The following is a 22,558-nucleotide window of genomic DNA, read 5'->3' as shown; positions in this document are numbered from 1 at the left end:
TTAAGCACTGTACAACTCATCCTATAATAATCTGGAGCAGGAATTACAGACAGCCAGGTACCCAAAGGTTGTGTTTGTAAAATGTGGATTAAAAGTCCATACTGGGAGGATAACTGTGAACTCTAGAACAATTTACAGTTATTAAAGCAAATAGAACTGAATGTGCCCCACTCACACTTCCCCATACACATGGCACATTGTGATTACATTCTCACATCTGCCAAGAGAAAATAGGATCACTTCTGTAAAGAATAGTACATCTCTCTCTCTCTCTCTCTCTCTCTCTCTCTCTCTCTCTCTCTCTCTCTCTCTCTCTCTCTCTCTCTCTCTCTCTCTCTCTCTCTCTCTCTCTCTCTCTCTCTCTCTCTCTCTCTCTCTCTCTCTCTCTCTCTCTCTCTCTCTCTCTCTCTCTCTCTCTCTCTCTCTCTCTCTCTCTCTCTCTCTCTCTCTCTCTCTCTCTCTCTCTCTCTCTCTCCCTCACACTCTCTCTCACACGCTCTCGCTCTCTCTCTCTCTCTCTCTCTTTCTCGCTATCCCTCACACTCTCTCTCACACGCTCTCGCTCTCTCTCTCTCTCTCTCTCTCTCTCTTTCTTTCTCTTTCATACTCTCTCACGCGTTTTCTTTATTTTTCAGTCTCTCTCTCTCTGTCTCTTTCTCTCTATCTCTGTAGAGTGGTACAAAGCAAAGCCCAGAGCAGACAGAATAGAGCAGGAATGAAGACAAGGCATGCAATCAGCGTCTGTGAATCACAGTGTTGCTCACCTCTATCTTCGCTCAAGGTGCCATTAAGTAACTCCAATTACTTTTAATAATTATGTAATCAACCAGGCCTGACATGTGAGGAGCTTTAATTAAGTTATTAATTAGTTGAATAATGTGATTTTTCTCTGGAACAGAAACTCAAGTCACCCTCTCAACTTCTGAAACACAAGTGTAATTAACACTTTAACCAGAGAGCCCTCTTTTACACCTGAATAAACTGTTAGACAGATGTTCAGTTCTGTTGGGAGAGGAGGATGAGGCGGACTAGGACACGCCCCCCTTACAAACAACCTATGTTGTGTGACAAATAACATTACATATGAAAACATAGACTGTGGGAAATATGCATATGAAGAGCTACAGTATTTTCTCCAGTACACTTTTTTAAACACTCACTGTGGGATTAGGACCAATATGTACTGGGAATCTAAAGTCTATGTGTGTGGGTCGACTGACGTGTTTTTGCTCTATTTTGTTCATTCACACTACACTATCACGCATCCTGATGAAATATGCTTACAATGTTCTGTTACACCGTTATTTGGGGAGCTAAATGTATCACTGCCATAGGCCTGTGTAATTGATGCTTCACGTCACATTGTCAGACTGTCCAAAATAGGGGAGAGTGGTGCAACTTATATTTGTTCCTTCACGGAGGGTTGTGAGGCTTTTCATTGGGCACAGGGGAGGGTAGTGTGTGTTTCCTCGGTTTACTACCGGACTACCAGTCTCTGAGCCAGTCACACATCTGACTCCCTGAAGCATCTCAGTGAAAAAAAGTCACACCCACAACATGAGCTGATTGGATAGACTGGATGTGCATCTTGTCTCTAATGTTCTGAAAGTAGGCTCCTGAAATGTTTAGTGCTAGTAGTGGCAGGCGTGCATGGACATGATATACAATTTCCAAAAACATGAATGTGACCAAAGTCATTGCATAATAGCCATTTTAGCACATTGGCTAACCAGGATTTACACGACAAGTTTGAACAGAAGTGAGGCGTGTAGCCTAAGTAGCCTATGTTCAAATAACTAGGTTAACAATGCTTCTTTAGCTAGCTACCATCAGAGATAGCACCCAGGCATCCGAGGATGGTAAGATTAAATGGTTTTAGTACTTTCCCAAGTGATGCTTGCTTGCCTAAGAAATTAACAGAAATACAGATAGATGTGCTTGTTCTGGGTCCGAGCTCAATCTGGAGGTGAAAGAAAAGCACACCTGTTTAGACGAGGTGCTGGCTAGCAGAATAGAACACTTGAAAAATTAAAGGAGAGCCACACACTCTAGGAGCTCAGAAGCAATAATTGAATAACCTAATAACCAACATTTCGACAGACAAGCTGTCTTCATTGGGGTATAATGACAAACACTGCGGGTCACTAGTTTATATAGTTTCAAAGGACACACAGGTGTCTGTAATCATGACCGGGTGTGGCTTGATATCATTGTTAAATTTACAGATACAGTGGGGCAAAAATGTATTTAGTCAGCCACCAATTGTGCAAGTTCTCCCACTTAAAAAGATGAGACAGGCTTGTAATTTTCATCATAGGTACATTTCAACTATGACAGAGAAAATGAGAAGAAAAAAATCCAGCTGTGCCACCATCTGTCGTAACCGGCCGTGACCGGGAGGTCCGTGGGGCGACGCACAATTGGCCTAGCGTTGTCCGGGTTAGGGACGGCTTGGCTGGCTGTAAGGGCTTGGCGACTTAGCTCAACGAAGCAAGCACAAGAGCCAGCCCCAAAACATTTTTTGGGGGGGTCACACGGGGCGTTTGGCGGAGTCAGGGTTCAGACCTGAGCCAACTCCCCGTGACCGGTCAGGTACCGTGTTATTTGGGGATGCGCACCGTGTTTCCAGTGCGCATTCACAGTCCGGTGCGCTCTATTCCAGCTTCCCGCAGTTGCCATGCTAGATTGGGCATTCAGCCAGGACGGATTGTGCCGGCTCAGCGCTCCTGGTCTCCAGTATCCTCCAGTATCAGCGCTCCAGGTCCATGATATTTACATTTACATTACATTTAAGTCATTTAGCAGACGCTCTTATCCAGAGCGACTTACAAATTGGTGAATTCACCTTCTGACATCCAGTGGAACAGCCACTTTACAATAGTGCATCTAAATCATTTAAGGAGGGGGGGTGAGAAGGATTACTTTATCCTATCCTAGGTATTCCTTGAAGAGGTGGGGTTTCAGGTGTCTCCGGAAGGTGGTGATTGACTCCGCTGTCCTGGCGTCGTGAGGGAGTTTGTTCCACCATTGGGGGGCCAGAGCAGCGAACAGTTTTGACTGGGCTGAGCGGGAACTGTACTTCCTCAGTGGTAGGGAGGCGAGCAGGCCAGAGGTGGATGAACGCAGTGCCCTTGTTTGGGTGTAGGGCCTGATCAGAGCCTGGAGGTACTGCGGTGCCGTTCCCCTCACAGCTCCGTAGGCAAGCACCATGGTCTTGTAGCGGATGCGAGCTTCAACTGGAAGCCAGTGGAGAGAGCGGAGGAGCGGGGTGACGTGAGAGAACTTGGGAAGGTTGAACACCAGACGGGCTGCGGCGTTCTGGATGAGTTGTAGGGGTTTAATGGCACAGGCAGGGAGCCCAGCCAACAGCGAGTTGCAGTAATCCAGACGGGAGATGACAAGTGCCTGGATTAGGACCTGCGCCGCTTCTACGCACTGTGTCGCCAGTGCGCCTTCACTGCCCAGTGCATCATGTGCCAGCTTCCTGCACTTGCCGGGCTGGAGTGAGCATCCAGTCAGAAAGGGTTGTGCCAGCTCTGCACTCTAGACCTCTAGTGCCCCTCCACAGTCCAGTGCGTCCTGTGCCTCCTCCCCGCATTCGCCCTGAGGTGCGTGTCATCAACCCGGTGCCACCTGTACAGGTCCCACGCATCATGCCGCACCAGTAGCTTCACATTTCGTTTCGTTTGTGCTTGTTTGTTTTGTTTTGCTGAGTTTCGGTTTATTAAAAACATGTGGAACTCTACTCACGCTGCGCCTTGGTCTATTCATTACGACAAGCGTGACACACCCATGACACACACAGACCATGGTGTCCACTCTCCTCTACCCTGGAAAGGTCTCTGGGAGGTGAGGGTGGAATATGAATGGGTTGTAGCCAGACATATGAAATGCTCTATCAGATACCATTCGGACTGGGTCTGGGTTCCAATGGAATATAGAGTTAATGAACTCAAATCGGTCATGCATGATGAAATTTGCCTCATTGCTTTGTTTGTCTGTAAGAGAAACTCTCCTAACAAGCTCAAACTCTTTTCTTCTTTTAAATTGTGGGATGTGCCAGTTACACAATAGCCTGTCGGTCTTAGAACACACACAGTATACAAAACAGACGTTGTTTACTTCTTAAAGGCTCCTATCTGGATATCAAAACTCATCAAACGATATAAAGATGTGCACATCAAAGGAGTCCAAAGTCTCTGTGGTATTTTGCTTCTCACCATAGTGTGTCCAGTACACTGCACTGCCAGACATACCATCAAACACTAACAATTTGTGTTGACTGGGTGGCGGAGTCTTTGAGAGTCTTTTATGTCTCACTGACAACATGATGAAATAATATTGTGTTTCTGACAGATTGCTCCTCCTTTTTGCCATTTGATTTCACTGTCATTGTTGATGGTTGTTCTGAGATTCTATTCTCAACATTCCAGAAACTAAATGGCCACAATGACAGCAGCTGTGATTCTGTTGAAGAATTGTTTATTGCATGTCAATATTAAAAGAGTACGCTAACTGGTAATAATTGGGGGAGTGGTACTATTGGAGGAGTGGTACTATTGATATCGATAGCCTTCTGAGGCTGCTGTGGCTATCATATTTGTATCGACACATGTTTCATTGTCCTCAGTTATCTTTTCATTGTCCTCAGTTATCTTTTCATTGTCCCCAGTTATCTTTTCATTGTCCCCAGTTATCTTTTCATTGTCCTCAGTTATCTTTTCATTGTCCTCAGTTATCTTTTCATTGTCCCCAGTTATCTTTTCATTGTGGCCAGTTATCTTTTCATTGTCCTCAGTTATCTTTTCATTGTCCCCAGTTATCTTTTCATTGTCCCCAGTTATCTTTTCATTGTCCTCAGTTATCTTTTCATTGTCCTCAGTTATCTTTTCATTGTCCCCAGTTATCTTTTCATTGTCCTCAGTTATCTTTTCATTGTGCCCAGTTATCTTTTCATTGTCCCCAGTTATCTTTTCATTGTCCCCAGTTATCTTTTCATTGTCCCCAGTTATCTTTTCATTGTCGTCAGTTATCTTTTCATTGTCCCCAGTTATCTTTTCATTGTCGTCAGTTATCTTTTCATTGTCGTCAGTTATCTTTTCATTGTCGTCAGTTATCTTTTCATTGTTGTCAGTTATCTTTTCATTGTTGTCAGTTATCTTTTCATTGTTGTATCTTTTTCTGCCTGTTCTGTAACAACATCGTGCTTTCATGTCAAGTTTTAGAGTGATATGTTTTAGTCCTTTTTCAATTATGCCCATGTGAAAATGATAATGGTCCACTCCAGAACTGAAAATGAACACTATCCCCTAAAGCCCCAAGAGAATAGTGGCAAATAAAAACTCTTGACTGGAACTAAATGTAATCCACACTAAGGAATTTCACACTCTAAAGATTCCCTTTCTAGTCCTTGGACACTCTGGCTGACCTTCAAGTGGGAACCAAGGTTACTGCAGTAGTAAACTGTCCAGTCTGGCTAGAGTTTATTGTTGAAGATATTCCGTCTATAAATGAGAGGAGACATCACATTTCAAGTCTTAATGTCACGTGCACAAGTACAGTGAAATGCCTTTGAGCAGAATGGTGAAACAGAGAATGCTCTCCTCTAGCAGCCATTGCCTCTATGTCTTGTTTTTTATATCAGCCTCCCTACCAAAGGGCCTTTTGCTCTGCAAGGTCTTGGCCAACGCGAAAGGATAATTGAATGGCACCAGGTTGAATGCAAAGAGGCCTGTGTCCACACTAACAGAATTATCAGCCCAACTCCAGCCCCTGTCCCTTTGCCCTTGCTTCCTGGCCGGCATGTCAACATCTACCGACCAGCCTCCATGGAAAAATACTGCCATATTTCACGGGAAACACTTAGCCTGCATGCCCAGGAGAATACAAATCTGGCTACAAAATGGGAGTTTGTCTCTTTCACACCGCTATTTCTCCCCACGAAGCATTTGTCTCATTTTTGGTGCCAAACTCTAGCCAGCTGTGGTTAAGCTGTATGCAGTGCTTCTAATGGTGTATGTCAGGGTGTGTATGTGTTGAGGTTGGTGTCTCTGTCATGACCCTGCTCCTCTTAATTTAGGTATCTATTTATTTTCTCTTCCCCCCCTCTTTTCTCCTGAGGTTCGTGGTACATCGTTAGATGAGTTTAATGAAGTTGTGCAGGGCTCTCTTAGGGAAAGGTCAAGCAGAGACCCGGGGGCCATGGAGGTTGGGGGGGAGGTCTGAGCCTGCCATGAAGGTTGATATATTAATTAGAGATGTGTCTAGAGAGCTGTTATTTCTATCAACCACACCATAATAATGACCAGGTTGGCCAGGATTTCACCCATCTACATCATTTGGGATTTTGACATGAAGTGAAAGGTAGACTCATATGCTTTTGACTGTGGAAAATGGAGGCAAATGGTCTCGCTCGGGATAGTTTTAATTGCTATGTGCTTGGTATATGGCCTCTTACCTTCCTGTCAAGTAGAAAAGTTAGCGTGATGTCTGAAAGGTATGCTCATAAAACCTAAAAAAATAACCTGAAAGCTTGATTGAAACAGCAGGAAAAACAATAAGTTTCCTGCAGCAACTTGCTCTGAATCCTAATGACAGAAGTGGCCATCTGCTGAGCTTGCCTGGACTGCAGTGGAATAGTTCTTGGTACATTATTCAGGTCTGGTGGCCTGTGCTGGTGATCTACTGGGCTCTGTGTTGTAAAGGCAAGGCATCAGGGGCTAGGCCCAAGGCTGTTGACATACCCAGAGCTGTGTTCTGTTTAGAGCTCTGAGCTGATCTCACTTGCCCTTCTCTTTGTCTTTGCACCCAGAGGGCCATTTGGAAACGGTTTGTGCTTTTTGTGCATGCGCCGGATCCATTCTGTGATGTGTTTCACCCCTTAGTCCCACTCCCCTTTGTTTAATTGGCTGAGACCCGGCTTTTCCTCTAATCCATCTGAGGCTGGTGTTTGAGAGAAACAATGGACTCAGAGTGGGAGCGCGGAGCTAAGCAAGCATTTTCCTTCTAAAAAACAAAGAACACAGAGGGTTTTATACTCATATGTGTTGACAAATTCTCTGGAATAAATTGCCTGATGAAAATTAAACCTCTGTCTCCACACATTCCATTAAGTGATGTGTAAACAGCATTCTTCAGTTTTAAGCTTTTTCTTCCTCATTAGAGTAATACAAAACAACATCCTATTAAAAGGGGACTCTTTCCATCGGGATTATGTTTTTAGACTGAAGCAATACAGTACATTATGTCCACTATTGAGTCATTCCTACATGTAAAAAATACACTACGTCATGACATTCAGCAAATCCTTTGTGTCGCCTCAATATGTTTTCTAAATCATACAGGCTTAAATACATTCATTCATCATTGAGGCTTAAATGTACTATCCCAACAGTACAGTAGTTAATACCAGTGTTGGATGCGTTCATCATCACCACTATTGTACTATAATGACCATGCAGAGCTGCCAAACACAATACAATAGATAGCAAGATAATTAACATCTGCAGGCCTGCCTAAAAGGTGAAATTTCAATTGTGGCTATTGGATATAGAATTTATGTGGTCACACGTAGTAGTACACAATGGTTTCAATAATCATAAGGGTCCTGCATAATAATTAGTGTAGTGGCCAATGTTCCCTCACGCAGAGAAGCACGAGCTTGAACTTCACTCAACTTTCTAGAGTTTTTCTCGTTAGTTAACACTATCAACGTGTGAGAGTTATGATTGAATCAACACAATATTAGCCACTTTCAAGGAAACATACCGAAACAAAACAAACTATGCAAGACTTAGTATGCATAACTAACTATACAAGTGATTTTGTTTGCATTGACAGGCATACTCTACACAGACCAGTGCACCAGAACCAAACCAGAGCTGCAGTAGGCCAATATGCAAATATATATAGCCATATATGGATCTGTGCTATTCACTCTGAACTGGACTGTGTTTACAGCATCAGCTGTCTTGAGTAGATGTGCTTTTTTTGAGATGAAAGTGAAAGTTACGTGTAGCGACGTGTGCACATTTGCACATGTGTTCATATCCAGATACGATACATTCATGTACATACTACCTCAATTGGCCCGACCAACCACTGCTCCCGCACATTGTCTAACCAGGCTATCTGCATTGTGTCCCGCCACCCACCACCCGCCAACCCATCTTTTATGCTACTCCTACTCTCTGTTCATCATATATGCTTAGTCACTTTAACCATATCTACATGTACATACTACCTCAATCAGCCTGACTAACCGGTGTCTGTAAGTAGCCTCTCTACTGTTATACCCTCGGTACTGTATATAGACTCGCTACTGTATATAGACTCACTACTGTTTTTTCACTGTTGTTGTTATTTCTTTACTTGCCTATTGTTCACCTAATACCTTTTTTTGTACTATTGTTTAGAGCCTGTAACATAGCATTTCACTGTAAGGTCTACACCTCTTGTATTCGGTGCACGTGACAAATAAACTTTGATTTGATTTGCTTTGCTAGTTAGTGAGTTATTAGCCCAGTTGTAGATAATTTGTGGTCAGCAATGGGGGAGGGATTGCTTCCTACAAGAGCACAACATGTTTGCATTTCTAGACATTTTTGAAAAGCTAGTAAGGGATTATGTATTTTCTTAAAGGGGCATTGTTGTATTTTGAAGCAGACTTGAATAAGCTAAGTAGCTAATAGGCAGAGGGAAGCATAATTTGTCTGATTGTCTGTAATAATGGTATGGGAATAAAAATGCCTTTTATTTTCTAGTGGTTTATTTTGCAAGTGGTTTCTTGCATCAAACAACACAACAACATTCAGTCACATCCTTGTCTGAAGGACAAGTGGATAAATAGGTTAATGTCAAGATATTTGTTTTGTCTCATGCAAAGTTGGCCTACATTGAACACCACACATTGGCTGCTACTCTAGGTTGAATGATAGAACAGCTATTTCCATGTTAAAATGTTATGGGATGCATTTTCTCCAATGTTTTTGATGGTAGGCCCCTCCGGTAGGCCCACATTACGATCAAATAGCCACAGTAGCCCCCTTGGCCACTGTTCAAACTAACTCAAAGCAGGTACAGCCTCAGTGTTCACAGTAACTTCGCCCAAGAAGTTGCACAGTTTTCACAATGTTAAATTGCGCTCAGCAGATTTGCTCAGTGATGAAAAAAATGGAGGGAACATAGGTTCATTACCAGACTTATTGCATCGACAACAACAGCATTCATTGCCTACAGTACAGTGGAAGACCATGTGGTTTACAGTATGAAACCAATCAAGTGAAACCTCTCCTGTGGGAGCTTATTTTGTGAAGGCCAAGCAATTGTGTGTAAGGTTGTGATTGTGTAAATGCTGGACTGTAGGGATTAAAGGCAGGAGATTTATTGCTCTCTATCCACCCTGCTGGTCAAGTCTCTCAGCCCTCTGTGCTCCCCAGCCCTAGTTAGCCTGGACATCATCAGCTTGAATATCGTAAGTACTGTAGAGGTGAGGAAAACAGTACACTACCTCACTGTGAATAGTGTATTTACCTCTTCATCCTGGGTATATTATTAGAAAAGGACCGGCAAAATACTTACCCGAGCATACCTCCACATACTCTCCTTTTTTTCTCTACAACACTTGATGCTATAGTGGGCTGGCTAATCAGGACACAAGGTATTTACAGACAGAGAAGACAGAGAATAAATGAGAGGAATAAAAAGAGTAGGAAACAGAAAAAAGGAGAAAGAGCGAGCAGGTATTTGCAGGCACCCCACAGTGAACAGACAGGCATCATAGGCAGCAGGCTGTCTGTCTGGCTGTTTGTCTGGCTGTCCTTGAAGGTGTTAGACCAGATAGAGGGATAGAGATATGGATACAAGGAGAAGAAATGGAAAGGGAGGAGTTATGAGAGATGGCCAAAAAGAGAGATGCAGAGATTGAGAAATAATAGACAGACAGAGGGAGAGATAGAGGGCTATAGGGAGAGATGAAGAGAGAGGGAAATTGCTCCCCGTGCTTTACTCTGTAGTCCACTCGCTCCCCTTCCTGTAAGAATGAGCGAGAGATCCATTAATCCGATGGAAATCATCACTTTTGGCTGAATAAGAAAACGCTCAGCGTAGCACTCCTTCTCAGAGGGGCTTGAGCCATGGGTGGATGTAGAAACCAAAAAAGGTATAATTGTGAAATAATTTCTCTTAACGTTGGACTGGTGATGATGCATTATTGTTATTATTCACTGTAGGATGGGCTTGCAAAGAAGAGGCCACAGGTCATCCATACATTACACTATTTATGTTGCCCTACTCTGCATTCTTTCTGCGATCACATAATTTATTATAAAGGACGGAATGCCATTTGTCTGAAAGCTTTTTATGACTGTGAGACCTTGTTATGATACAACACCATCCATTTTGTGCCAAGTATATTATGTAGATCCATAGTAGAACGAGAAGGTTTGAGCCCCAGCATTATTTATGCATTGGCATTCTCTAAGATGCCGTGCTACATTCTTCATCCCTGATTCATTACGGTAAGATAAGGGGATACTGATACCGTTTGTGTCATCCTGGAAAGAAATAACGTATTTCCCAAATGGATTTCTATATTCATCCTCTTTCAAAAGCACCAGCACAGCAGCCCTTATATTGAGATTAAGTCTGCTCCTTACAAGGAATGATGCACAAGATAGAGGTCGACCGATATGGATTTTTCAACACCGATACCGATTATTGGAGGACCAAAAAAAGTCAGATGCCGATAAAAAATTTTTTTATTTGTAATAATGACAATTACAACAATACTGAATGAACACTTATTTTAAGTTAATATAATACATCAATAAAATCAATTTAGCCTCAAATAAAATGAAACATGTTCAATTTGGTTTAAATAATGCAAAATCAAAGTGTCGGGGAAGAAAGTAAAAGTGCAATATGTGCCATGTAAAACAGCTGACGTTTAAGTTCCTTGCTCAGAACATGAGAACATATGAAAGCTGGTGGTTCCTTTTAACAGGAGTATTCAATATTCCCAGGTAAGAAGTTTTAGGTTGTAGTTATTATAGGAATTATATTCTCTCTAAACGATTTGTATTTCATATACCTTTGACTATTGGATGTTCTTATAGGCACTTCAGTATTGCCAGTGTAACAGTATAGCTTCCGTCCCTCTCCTCGCCCCTTCCAGGGCTCGAACCAGGAACACATCGACAACAGCCACCCTCGAAGCAGCGTTACCCATCGCTCCACAAAAGCCGCGGCCCTTGCAGAGCAAGGGGAACAACCACTCCAAGTCTCAGAGCGAGTGACGTTTGAAATGCTATTAGCGCGCACCCCGCTAACTAGCTAGCCATTTCACATTGGTTGCATCAGCCTAATCTCGGGAGTTGATAGGCTTGAAGTCATAAACAGCTCAATGCATGAAGCACAGCGATGAGCTGCTGGCAAAACGCACAAAAGTGCTGTTTGAATGAATGGTTACGAGCCTGCTGCTGCCTACCACCGCTTAGTCAGACTGCTCAATCAAATATCAAATCATAGACTTAATTATAACATAATAACATACAGAAATACGAGCCTTAGGTCACTAATATGGTCGAATCCGGAAACTATCATCTCGAAAACAAGACGTTTATTCTTTCAGTGAAATACGGAACCGTTTCCGTATTTTATCTATCGGGTGGCATCCATAAGTCTAAATATTCCTGTTACATTGCACAACCTTCAATGTTATGTCATAATCACGTAAAATTCTGGCAAATTGGGCAGCCCAAACTGTTGCATATAGACTGACTCTGCGTGCAATGAACGCAAGAGAAGTGACACAATTTCACCTGGTTAATATTGCCTGCTAACCTGGATTTCTTTTAGCTAAATATGCAGGTTTAAAAATATATACTTCTGTGCATTGATGTTTATGGTTAGGTACAGTCATGCAATGATTGTGCTTTTTTCGCAAATGCGCTTTTGTTAAATCATCCCCCGTTTGGCGAAGTTGGCTGTTTTTGTTAGGAAGAATTGGTCTTCAGAGTTCGCAACAAGCCAGGTTAGCAGGCAATATTAACTAAATATGCAGGTTAAAAAATATAGAGTTGTGTATTGATTTTAAGAAAAGCATTGATGTTTATGGTTAGATACACATTGGAGCAAGATAGTCCTTTTCGCGAATACGCACCACATCGATTAAATGCAATGCAGGACACTCTAGATAAACTAGTAATATCATCAACCATGTGTAGTTAACTAGTGATTATGATTGATTGATCGTTTTTTTATAAGATAAGTTTAATGCTAGCTAGCAACTTACATTGGCTTCTTACTGCATTCGCGTAGCAGGTAGTCTCGGGCCAATTAATCGGCCCAATTAATCGGCCATTCAGATTAATCGGTTGACCTCTAGCACAGGACCTAGTCCGCTTCTATGACAGATACATGTAGCTCAATCTCTTTGCTGGGCTGTTTATTTAGATTCTGATATTTGCGCCCTTTACCCTCTCCAGCGTATCACAGTAACCAAATAGAGGGTCCATGCTGCTAGCCTTGGTCCTGTGTTGAAAAAGGTGACATATGGAGGGGGGTTGTAATAGTGGCCAGATGTGTTGGTTTATGGATCAGCGATGCCAGCTTCCTTGATATTTGCCTCAAGTCGGTAATCAGTCCCTCCAGGATTTTGCAGGGATTTTTGTGTTATTTGCAATCTGGAAATATGCAATGATTTTGTCCAATTTGTAGGGAAAATGTGCAGATGAGGGAAAAAGTTTGTTGAAGTGTGGCTTGACTTAACCATATTTTGCGGAAAATGTGCAATGATTGCTTGGTTGAATTTTGGAGTCATCTTTTCATACTGCAGTGATGGGTGAGTTTTATCCACTAATATTGCGATGATTTTGATGTTTTATGCAGAACAAGTGCGGTGATTAGTCAAATTTGCCAGCCCTTGCATAATATGCAGGGAATTGTGGATTTAGTACAAAAACATGTTCTCCCAGAATCTTGGAACCCTGAAAGGGACTGAGTAATTTGTTACAAATACTATGCACATAGACACACAATATATCAGGGCATTGGCCCAATATTATCAAGATCCAGTCTTTGACTCTGAATCACCACTACTCATATAAATCCACTGTAAATCCCTTCTTTTCTTTGGGAATGTGCTGTTGTTTGTGATTATTCCAGTCTGAGCCCTGGTCCAGCCAGCTGACATTCCCTGGGCTGATCTTCTGTGATCTAAATCAGTTGGACACACCAATGGGCTAAATTCACTTAATGGCGATGTTTGGCTTAGCGCTCTGGCTCTCTGTGTTCCACTCACTGTGTCTGGGTGTGAGCTCTTCTCGGCTCTGCTCTGTCTGCTGGAAGTTTTTAAACCTTTTACACCCAATTTATGCAGATATGCTGATAATTGTACTGTAGTATTCCAACATTGTGTCAGTCTGATCAATTTTTATTTACAGCTGCAAAAAAAGATTATATAGTTGGCCTAATTAATTTGACGTTAACATTAATGCTGTAAATAATAGCTTGCGATTTATTGTGGGATTTGTTTGCATCAGTGCTGTGTGACTGCTTTTGTGTGAAAAGCAGCATTCCAAAACACAAACTGCATATACTGAACAAAAATATAAAAGCAAAACGTAAAGTGTTGGTCCCATGTTTCGTGTGCTGAAATAAAACATCCCCGAAATGTTTCATACGCATAAGCTTATTTCTCTCAAATTGTATGCACACATTTGTTTACATCCCTGCTCGTGAACGTTTCTCCTTTGCCAAGATAATCCATCCACCTGACAGGTGGGGCATATCAAGAACCTGATTAAACAGCATGATCATTACACATGTGCACCTTGTGCTGGGGACAATAAAAGGACACTCTAAAATGTGCAGTTTTGTCACACAACACAATGTCACAGATGTCTCAAGTTTTGAAGAAGAGTGTACTTGGCATGCTAACTACAGGAATGTCCACCAGAGCGGTTTCCAGAGAATTTTATGTTCATTTCTCTAAGCTGCCTCCAATATTGTTATAGAGATTTTGGCAGTACATCCTCACTGGAGAAGTGTGCTCTTCACGGATGAATCCCGGTTTCAACTGTACCGGGCGTATGGCAGACAGTGTGTATGGAGTCTTGTGGGTGAGTGGTTTGCTGATGTCGATGTTGTGAACAGAATACCCCATGGTGGTCGTGGGGTTATGTTATGGGCAGGCATAAGCTATGGACAATGAACACAATTGCATTTTATTGATGGCAATTTGAATGCACAGAGATACCGTGACGAGATCCTGGGGCCCATTGTCGTACAATTCCTCCTCCGACATCACCTCACGTTTCAGCATGATAATGCAATGCCCCATGTCACAAGGATCTGTACACAATTCCTGGAAGCTGAAAATATCCTAGTTCTTCCATGGCCTGCATACTCACCAGATGTCAATGTCACCCATTGAGGATGTTTGGGATGCTATGCTCTGGATCGACGTGTACGACAGAGTGTTCCAGTTCCCTACAATATCCAGCAACTTCGCACAGCCATTGAAAAGGAGTGGGACAACATTCCACAGGCCACATCCCATTCAACAACCTGAGCAACCTTTTTTATTAAGGTGCAGTTTATTAAGGTAAAGTCAGAAGTTTACATACACCTTAGCCAACTGCATTTAAACTCAGTTTTTCACAATTCCTGAAATTTAATCCTAGTAAAAATGCCCTGTCTTAGGTCAGTTAGGATCACAACTTTATTTTAAGAATGTGAAATAAAAGAATAAAAGTGAAGAGAATAATTTATTTCTGAGATAAGGCGGAGCTTTACTTAGCAAAGACTTATAGATGACCTGGAGCCAGTGGGTTTGGCAACGAATATGTAGTGAGGACCAGCCAATGAGAGCATACAGGTCGCAATGGTGGGTAGTGTTTTGGGCTTTGGTGACAAAACGGATGGCACTCTGATAGACTGCCTCCAATTTGCTGAGTAGAGTGTTGGAGGCTATTTTGTAAATGACATCGTCGAAGTCAAGGATCGGCAGGGTAGTCAGTTTTACGAGGATATGTTTGGCAGCATGAGTGAAGGAGGCTTTGTTTGCGAAATAGGAAGCCAACTCTAGATTCAATTTTGGATTGGAGATGCTTAATATGAGTCTGGAAGGAGAGTTTACAGTTTAGCCAGACACCTAGGTATTTATAGTTGTCCACATATTCTAAGTTCAGCGATCGGTTGAAGAGCATGCATTTAGTTTTACTAGCGTTTAAGAGCAGTTGGAGGCCACGGATGGTGTGTTGTATGGCATTGAAGCTCGTTTGGCAGTTTGTTAACACAGTGTCCTAAGAAGGGCCAGATGTATACAGATTGGTGTCGTTTGCATAGAGGTGGATCAAAGAATCACCCACAGCAAGAGCGACATCATTGATATATACAGAGAAAAGAGTCGGCTCGAGAATTGAACCCTCTGGCACCCCCATCGAATCTGCCAGAGATCCGGACAACAGGCCCTCCGATTTGACACACTGAACTCTGAGAAGTTATGTCGATATAGGATCAGCTTTACTTTGGATACAGATACTTTTGTACCTGTTTCCTCCAGAATCTTCACAAGGTCCTTTGCTGTTGTTCTGGGATTGATCTGCACTTTTCGCACCAAAGTACGTTCATCTTTAGGAGACAGAACGCGTCTCCTTCCTGAGTGGTATGACGGCTGCGTGGTCCCATGGTGTTTATACTTGCGTACTATTGTTTGTACAGACGAACGTGGTGCCGTCAGGCGTTTGGAAATTGCTCCCAAGAATGAACCAGACTTGCGGAGGTTTGCAATTTATTTCTGAGGTCTTAGATGATTTCTTTTGATTTTACCATGATGTCAAACAAAGAGGCACTGAGTTTGAAGGTAGGCCTTGAAATTCATCCACAGGTACACTTCCAATTGACTCAAATTATTAATTTTCCAAGCAGTTTAAAGGCACTGTCAACTTAGCGTATGTACATTTCTGACCCACTGTAATTGTGACGCAGTGAATGATAAGTGAAATCATCTGTCTGTAAACAATTGTTGGAAAATTTACTTGTGTCATGCACGAAGTAGATGTCAAAACTATAGTTTGTTAATTAACAATACATTTGTGGAGTGGTTGAAAAAAAGAGTTTTAATGACTCAAACCTAAGTGTATGTTAACTTCCAACTTCAACTGTATCTGTGACCAACAGATGCAAATCTGTATTCCCAGTCATTTGAAATCCATAGATTTATTTATTTCAATTGAGTGAGTTCCTTGTAAAATCTTTCACATTTTTTCCATGTTGCGTTTATATTTTTGTTCAGTGTATAACACTTCCATTCAGAGATTGAGGGAAGTGGTGTTAAATGCCAGAGTGGCCTTGCATTGAGAAAAAGGCTATTGAACATTTACAACTGTCCTGCAAATGTGATTGCCTGAGTTCTGTTGCTGTGGTATGATTTCATTGCATCCCCCCTAGCGTCTAGATAGAGGTGATAACCTCATTTCTCCAGGTAGAGTGCTGAGCCGCAAAATTTCAGATTCCTGCAATAAATTGCATTTTTTTCACTATGAAAAAGCCCGGGAGAAGAGTATGGGAATATGGAGGCTCCTGTTTTTGTTACTTGGCCACCCACAATTCCTGGCCTCACACAACATCAGGGTGGAAGGAGGCACAGTGGTACCAGAAACACTCAGCTCCAATAAATCTCCTCATCCATTTACTTTGTGTCTTGAGTCTGTGTGCGTGTGTGCATGCTCACAGGGTTTAAAGGGTGGCTTTATGTTATCAGGAAACGAGATGAAAAGGAGGAACACATTACATGCTAAGATGGGAAACCCTTGGCCCAATGGGATGAGATGAGACCTAACAGACTTTAGAAGCGTTATATATTCCACGCTTTACGATCCAGTTTCTCCAGAGACCATTGTTAGGGGTAGGGAGGATAACGTGGATCACTCTGCAATGTCATATTTTTAGAGGATTGGCTTTTTCATTGGATTCAACCTCGTAGTTTTCATGGGGAAACTTGATCCAGTAAACATTTGCATCTACACCCAGGCAAAGGTGGCATACCAATGTTTTTTTTTACCCACATGGTCCATGGTTGTCTTCTTTTTGTATTGAATATTTAAAACATACAATATACTTGCAGTGAAGCCGCTCAACATCTACATCACATTAGTCATCTAACAGACTCGCATCCAGAGCAACAAACAGAAGCAACCAGGGTCAACGCACTGCTCAAGGACAACAAAAATTATAACAGCAAGGCCAACTGAATATGTTTGAGTGCATGTATGGCATTATTTACATGTGTTTGTGTCCGTGTATGCGCACATGTGTGCATTTGAATGAGTGTGTGTATAAGCATGTGTACAAACATCTGCAAGGCATCAGCCTCAGGCTAACCGGCATTAGCTGTAAAAACACTGCCCCTCAGTGTCATTCAAACGTACTGTTTAAAATGTTTTATTTTGACTTATTTTTTATACTGTAATCTTTGACCGTCAATCTATCCCCGCCCAGCAACTCCAACTCCCACTTGCCTCCAATTCCACATCCCAACCCTCAGCTTCCCTCAGCCCATCCCACCTATCTCTTCTGGCCACCCTCTTTTGATTTCTTCGCACCATATATCTTTCAACTATGCTGTGATGTTTAACATACAATTTCAATATATCTAATTGAATAGAATCCACACATTGCAAGTTGAAGACAAATACTTTAACTTAGAGTATTAGTATATTAGTAATTGACTGACCCAGTCTCTCCAGATCACCCAACAGCATTATTTCTAGGGTCAATTTTAGATCAATGTTATGCATTTTCAACCATTCCTGAACCTGAGACCAGAAACAGTATACAAAAATGAATGGTCTGTCATGCCCTGATCTGTTTCACCTGTCCTTGTGCCTGTCTCTACCCCCTGGAGGTGTCACCCATGTTCCCCATTATCCCCTGTGTATTTATACTTGTGTTTTCTGTCTGTCTGTTGCCAGTTCGTCTTGTTTGTTCAAGCCTACCAGCGTTTTCTCTCAGCTCCTGTTTTTCCCCAGTCTCTTTTTCTTGTCAATGATTTTTGACCATTGCCTGTCCTGACACTGTACCCGCCCGCCTGACCACTGCCTGTCTCTGGCCCAGAGCCTGCCTTCCGTCTTGTATCTTTGCTTCATCTCTGGATTACCGAACTCTGCCTGACCTGACATTGAGCCTGCCTGCTGTCCTGTACCTTGGTCTCTGCTCTGGATTATCGACCCCCGCCTGCCTTGACCTGTCATTTGCCTAACCCTGTGGTTACAATAAACATTGTTACTTCACACAGTCTGCACTTGGGTCTTACCTTGATTCCTGCTATGGTCTATTGATTCTGTATCCTCACAACAAAATCTGCAGCGCGTCGATGATTGTATGCCCGGAATATTCAATATTTTGTTGTTGGAAAGAATTCTATATAATAATTTTAGCTGAAAAGCAAGAAGTCTTGAAGCTTGCATCATTTTATATATCTCAGCTATGGGCTCAAAGAGTGGCGCAGCAGTCTAAGGCACTGCATCTCAGTGCTTGAGGCATCACTACAGACACCCTTGTTCGAATCCAGGCTGCATCACAACCAGCTTTGATTAGGAGTCCCATAGGGCGGCGCACAAGTGCCCCACGTCGTCTGGGTTTGGCCGGTGTAGGCTGACATTGTAAATAAGAATTTGTTCTTACAGTGCCTTGCAAAAGTATTCATCCACTTGGCATTTTCCCTATTTTGTTGCATTACAACCTGTAATTTAAATAGATTTTTATTTGGATTTCATGTAATGGATATTGTTAATGGGATTTATCTGTTAATTGAATGATTAGAATAAGCCACCCTGAAACCATATAATTTTATGGAATTGGTTAAAATGTATACAATTATAATCAATAAATGTGTAGTTCTAGTCAGAATTAGGGTAAAACAATGTAGCTAATGATTGTGTCTTTATAGTATCTTTATAGTCTGAGCAGAATTCGGCGCCAACCTTGGCTGGGGCCACTGAGAGTACTTCCCAGGGTCTCTCTATCTTGAGGGAGGATGGGGAGTAAGTCTTGCGGACTATCTAATCTTTGTCGGCTGGGTAGCAGGACATTGTGTGCTGATGTTAGTGTGAATGTATGTGCATGAGGAGCCAGAATAAAATGAATTGCTTTGTACAATAGGGGAGCGCTCTCGTAAATAAACCTTCTGACTATCGTAGCTGGGCCTCTGTCTGATTAATTTCAACCAGTTTCTTACAAATTCTGGGATTCAGGCTGAGTAATGAATTGAATTGGGTTTATGAACATTGAGAACATAATTCTCGACATACACAAAATAGTCCAAATTGGTAAAATGACATTTTTAAAAATTACTTGTTTCAAAAAATGCAGAAAAACTCTAAATGGAAAAGTGGTTTGTCCATATGTATGCCATGAAGCCCTGAAATAAGATCTTAGATTTCTAATCCACTAATGTTATTGCATCTGATTTTAATAGCTAGCATTTCGGTGGACAAATGAATAGATATGGTGACAGCTGACACCTTTGTTTAATTCCTCTTGACAATTCAGACCTCTCAGAGAAGTAGTCGATATTTCCTATTTTATACTATTATATTGCTTTACATTACCTTTACCCATTTCATAAGAGAATCACCGAAATGTAAAAAATCCAGTCTTACTTTGTCAATGGCTTTTCAAAATCCACTATAAATACCAGGCCTGGCTTCTTAGATATTACATGATGTTCTATTATTTCTAGTAGTTGTCGTATATACTCTCCAAAGTATCGTCCATGAAAAAAACATGCCTGATCAGGAAGAACAATACCTGAGAAAACCTTTTTGATTCTGAGTGCTATGCATTTCGCTAGTCATTTTGCATCACACCATTGAAGTGTAAGAGGTCTCCATTTTTTATAGATAGACTGGATCTTTATATTTGCCATCTGGGTCTTGTTTTAATAAAAGTGAAATCAGAACTTCCTGCTGAGTAACTGAAAGACTACCTTTTCTGTAGGAGTAGTTAAAACAAGCTAACAATGGAGCTTTGAGTATATCAAAAAAGGCTTGATATACTTCTACCGGTATGCCATCAAGCCCTGGGGTTTTTCCAGACTAAAAGAATTTGAGTTATTCCTCTGTAATTTGGCCTTCACACTGACCATTCTGTACATTTGTTAATAAAAATAACTATTATTTGGAAAGATTTCCTTACGGTAATCGCCATTCAGTGGGTGGGGATAAGATGGAAAAGAGAACATCTGCTTAAAGTATTTAGCTTCCACTTCAGTAATGAGTTTCTGCAAATTATTTTTGTTCCCATTCCTGTGTTGGAGATTCAGGAAGAATTTGGTGCTTTTTTTCCATATTCCATCCAGTTTGCTTAATTTTTGTAATAGATTACATTAGATCATTCTTGAATAAGTTCCTCCAGATCTTTTTATTTTTCCTCTAACTCATTTTGTATTTCTGTAGTATCATTTTTATTGATATTTACCTGTACTATTAGTTAATGTATTTCCCTTGTTAGTCTTGTCTCTAGCCAGAAACTGCTTTTTTATTATTGATGAATATTGAATTGAATGACCTCTGAATGTACATTTAAAAGGTATCTCAAACAATAAGGGGATTTGCTCCAGTAAACTGATTAAATATTCAATATCCCGGTCCACATGGAAATTCTACAAGAGTTATGTGAAGACCAATTAGATGATGATCCACAAATGTCTTGTTAAATAACAAATTATAGTTTTGGCAAGTTGGTTAGGACATCTACTTTGTGCATGACACAAGACATTTTTCCAACAATTGTTTACGGAACAGATTATTTCACTTATAATTCACCGTATCACAATTCCAGTGGGTCAGAAGTTTACATACACTAAGTTGACTGTGCCTTTAAACAGCTTGGAAAATTCCAGCAAATTTAATGGCGTTAGAAGCTTCTGATAACAGAACAGCGAACAGCCACTGAAAACAGCTTCTGATAACAGCTTCTGATAATTGACATCATTTGAGTCAATTGGAGGTGTACCTGTGGATATATTTCAAGGCCTACCTTCAAACTTAGTGCCTCTTTCCTTGACATCATGGGAAAATAAAAACAAATCAGCCAAAAAAAAATATTGTAAACCTCCACAAGTCTGGTTCATCCTTGGAAGCAATTCCCAAATGCCCGAAGGTACCATGTTCATCTGTACAAACAGTAGTACGCAAGTATAAATACCATGGGACCACGCAGCGGTCATACCTCGCAGGAAAGAGACGCGTTCTGTCTCCTAAAGATGAAGGTACTTTGGTGCGAAAAGTGCAAATCAATCCCAGAACAGCAAAGGACCATGTGAAGATGCTGGTGGGAACATTTATAAAGTATCTATATCCACAGTAAAATGAGTCCTATATCGACATAACCTGAAAGGTTGCTCAGCAAGGAAGAAGCCACTGCTCCAAAACTGCCATAAAAAAGCCAGACCACGGTTTGACACTGCACATGGGGACAAAGATTGTACTTTTTGGAGAAATGCCCTCTGGTCTGAAGAAACAAAAATAGAACTGTTTGGCCATAATGACTATCGTTATATTTGGAGGAAATAGGGGAAGGCTTGCAAACCGAAGAACACCATCCCAACCGTGAAGCACAGGGGAGGCAACATCATGTTGTGGGGGTGCTTTGCTGCTGGAGGGATTGGTGCACTTCACAAAATAGATGGCATCATGAGGTAGGAAAATGATGTGGATATAATGAAGCAACATCTCAAGACATTAGTCAGGAAGTTAAAGTTTGGTCGCAAATGGGTCTTCCAAATGGACAATGACCCCAAGCACACTTCCAAAGTTGTGGCAAAATGGCCTAAGGACAACATAGTCAAGGTATTGTAGTGGCCATCACAAAGCCCCGACCTCAGTCCTATAGAAAATGTGTTGTCAGAACTGAAAAAGCTGGTGCGAGCAAGGAGACCTACAAACCTGACCCAGCACTGTCAGGAGGAATGGGCCAAAATTCACACAACTTATTGTGAGAAGCTGGTGAAAGGCTACCTGAAACATTTCACCCAAGTTCAACAATTTAAAAGGCAATGCTACGAAATACTAATTGAGTGCATGTAAACTTATGACCCACTGGGAATTTGAATAAATAAATAAAAGCTGAAATAAATCATTCTCTCAACTATTATTCGGACATTAAAATAAAGTGGTGATCCTCTCTGACCTAAGACAGGAATTTTTACTTGGATTAAATGTCAGGAATTGTGAAAAACTGAGTTTAAATGTAAGGTGTATGTAAACTTCCGACTTCAACCGTATATCTCACAAGGTTGAGTTTTATTGGTCTCAAAATATCCACTATTCCAATGTGTCCACAATATTTGTGATTTCCTTAAGGGCACGGTGATAGCGATGATAGTTTGATAGTCATGATGATAGTTTGTAGAGTGATTTAGTTTACGATCCATTGAGGTACTTAACACTGTTATAGTCTCCCACCATAATGATTTGATAATTTGTTGCCTGTACAGTGCCTTGCAAAATATTCACCCACTTGGCATTTTTCCTATTTTTTTGCATTACAACTT

The 22,558-nt window shown here is 41.4% G+C and overlaps 1 protein-coding gene across 2 annotated transcripts in view; it reads left to right on the top strand.

The window, feature by feature from the left end:
• LOC135556388 (neuroligin-1-like) overlaps window positions 1–22,558 on the top strand; it is a 279,949-nt gene that overhangs the window by 195,444 nt on the left and 61,947 nt on the right. The window lies entirely within an intron of this gene.

Source organism: Oncorhynchus masou, chromosome 15 (assembly GCF_036934945.1).
Source record: "Oncorhynchus masou masou isolate Uvic2021 chromosome 15, UVic_Omas_1.1, whole genome shotgun sequence".
Classification (NCBI taxonomy): Eukaryota; Metazoa; Chordata; class Actinopteri; order Salmoniformes; family Salmonidae; genus Oncorhynchus; species Oncorhynchus masou.
This window is presented reverse-complemented; position numbering and strand designations above follow the sequence as displayed.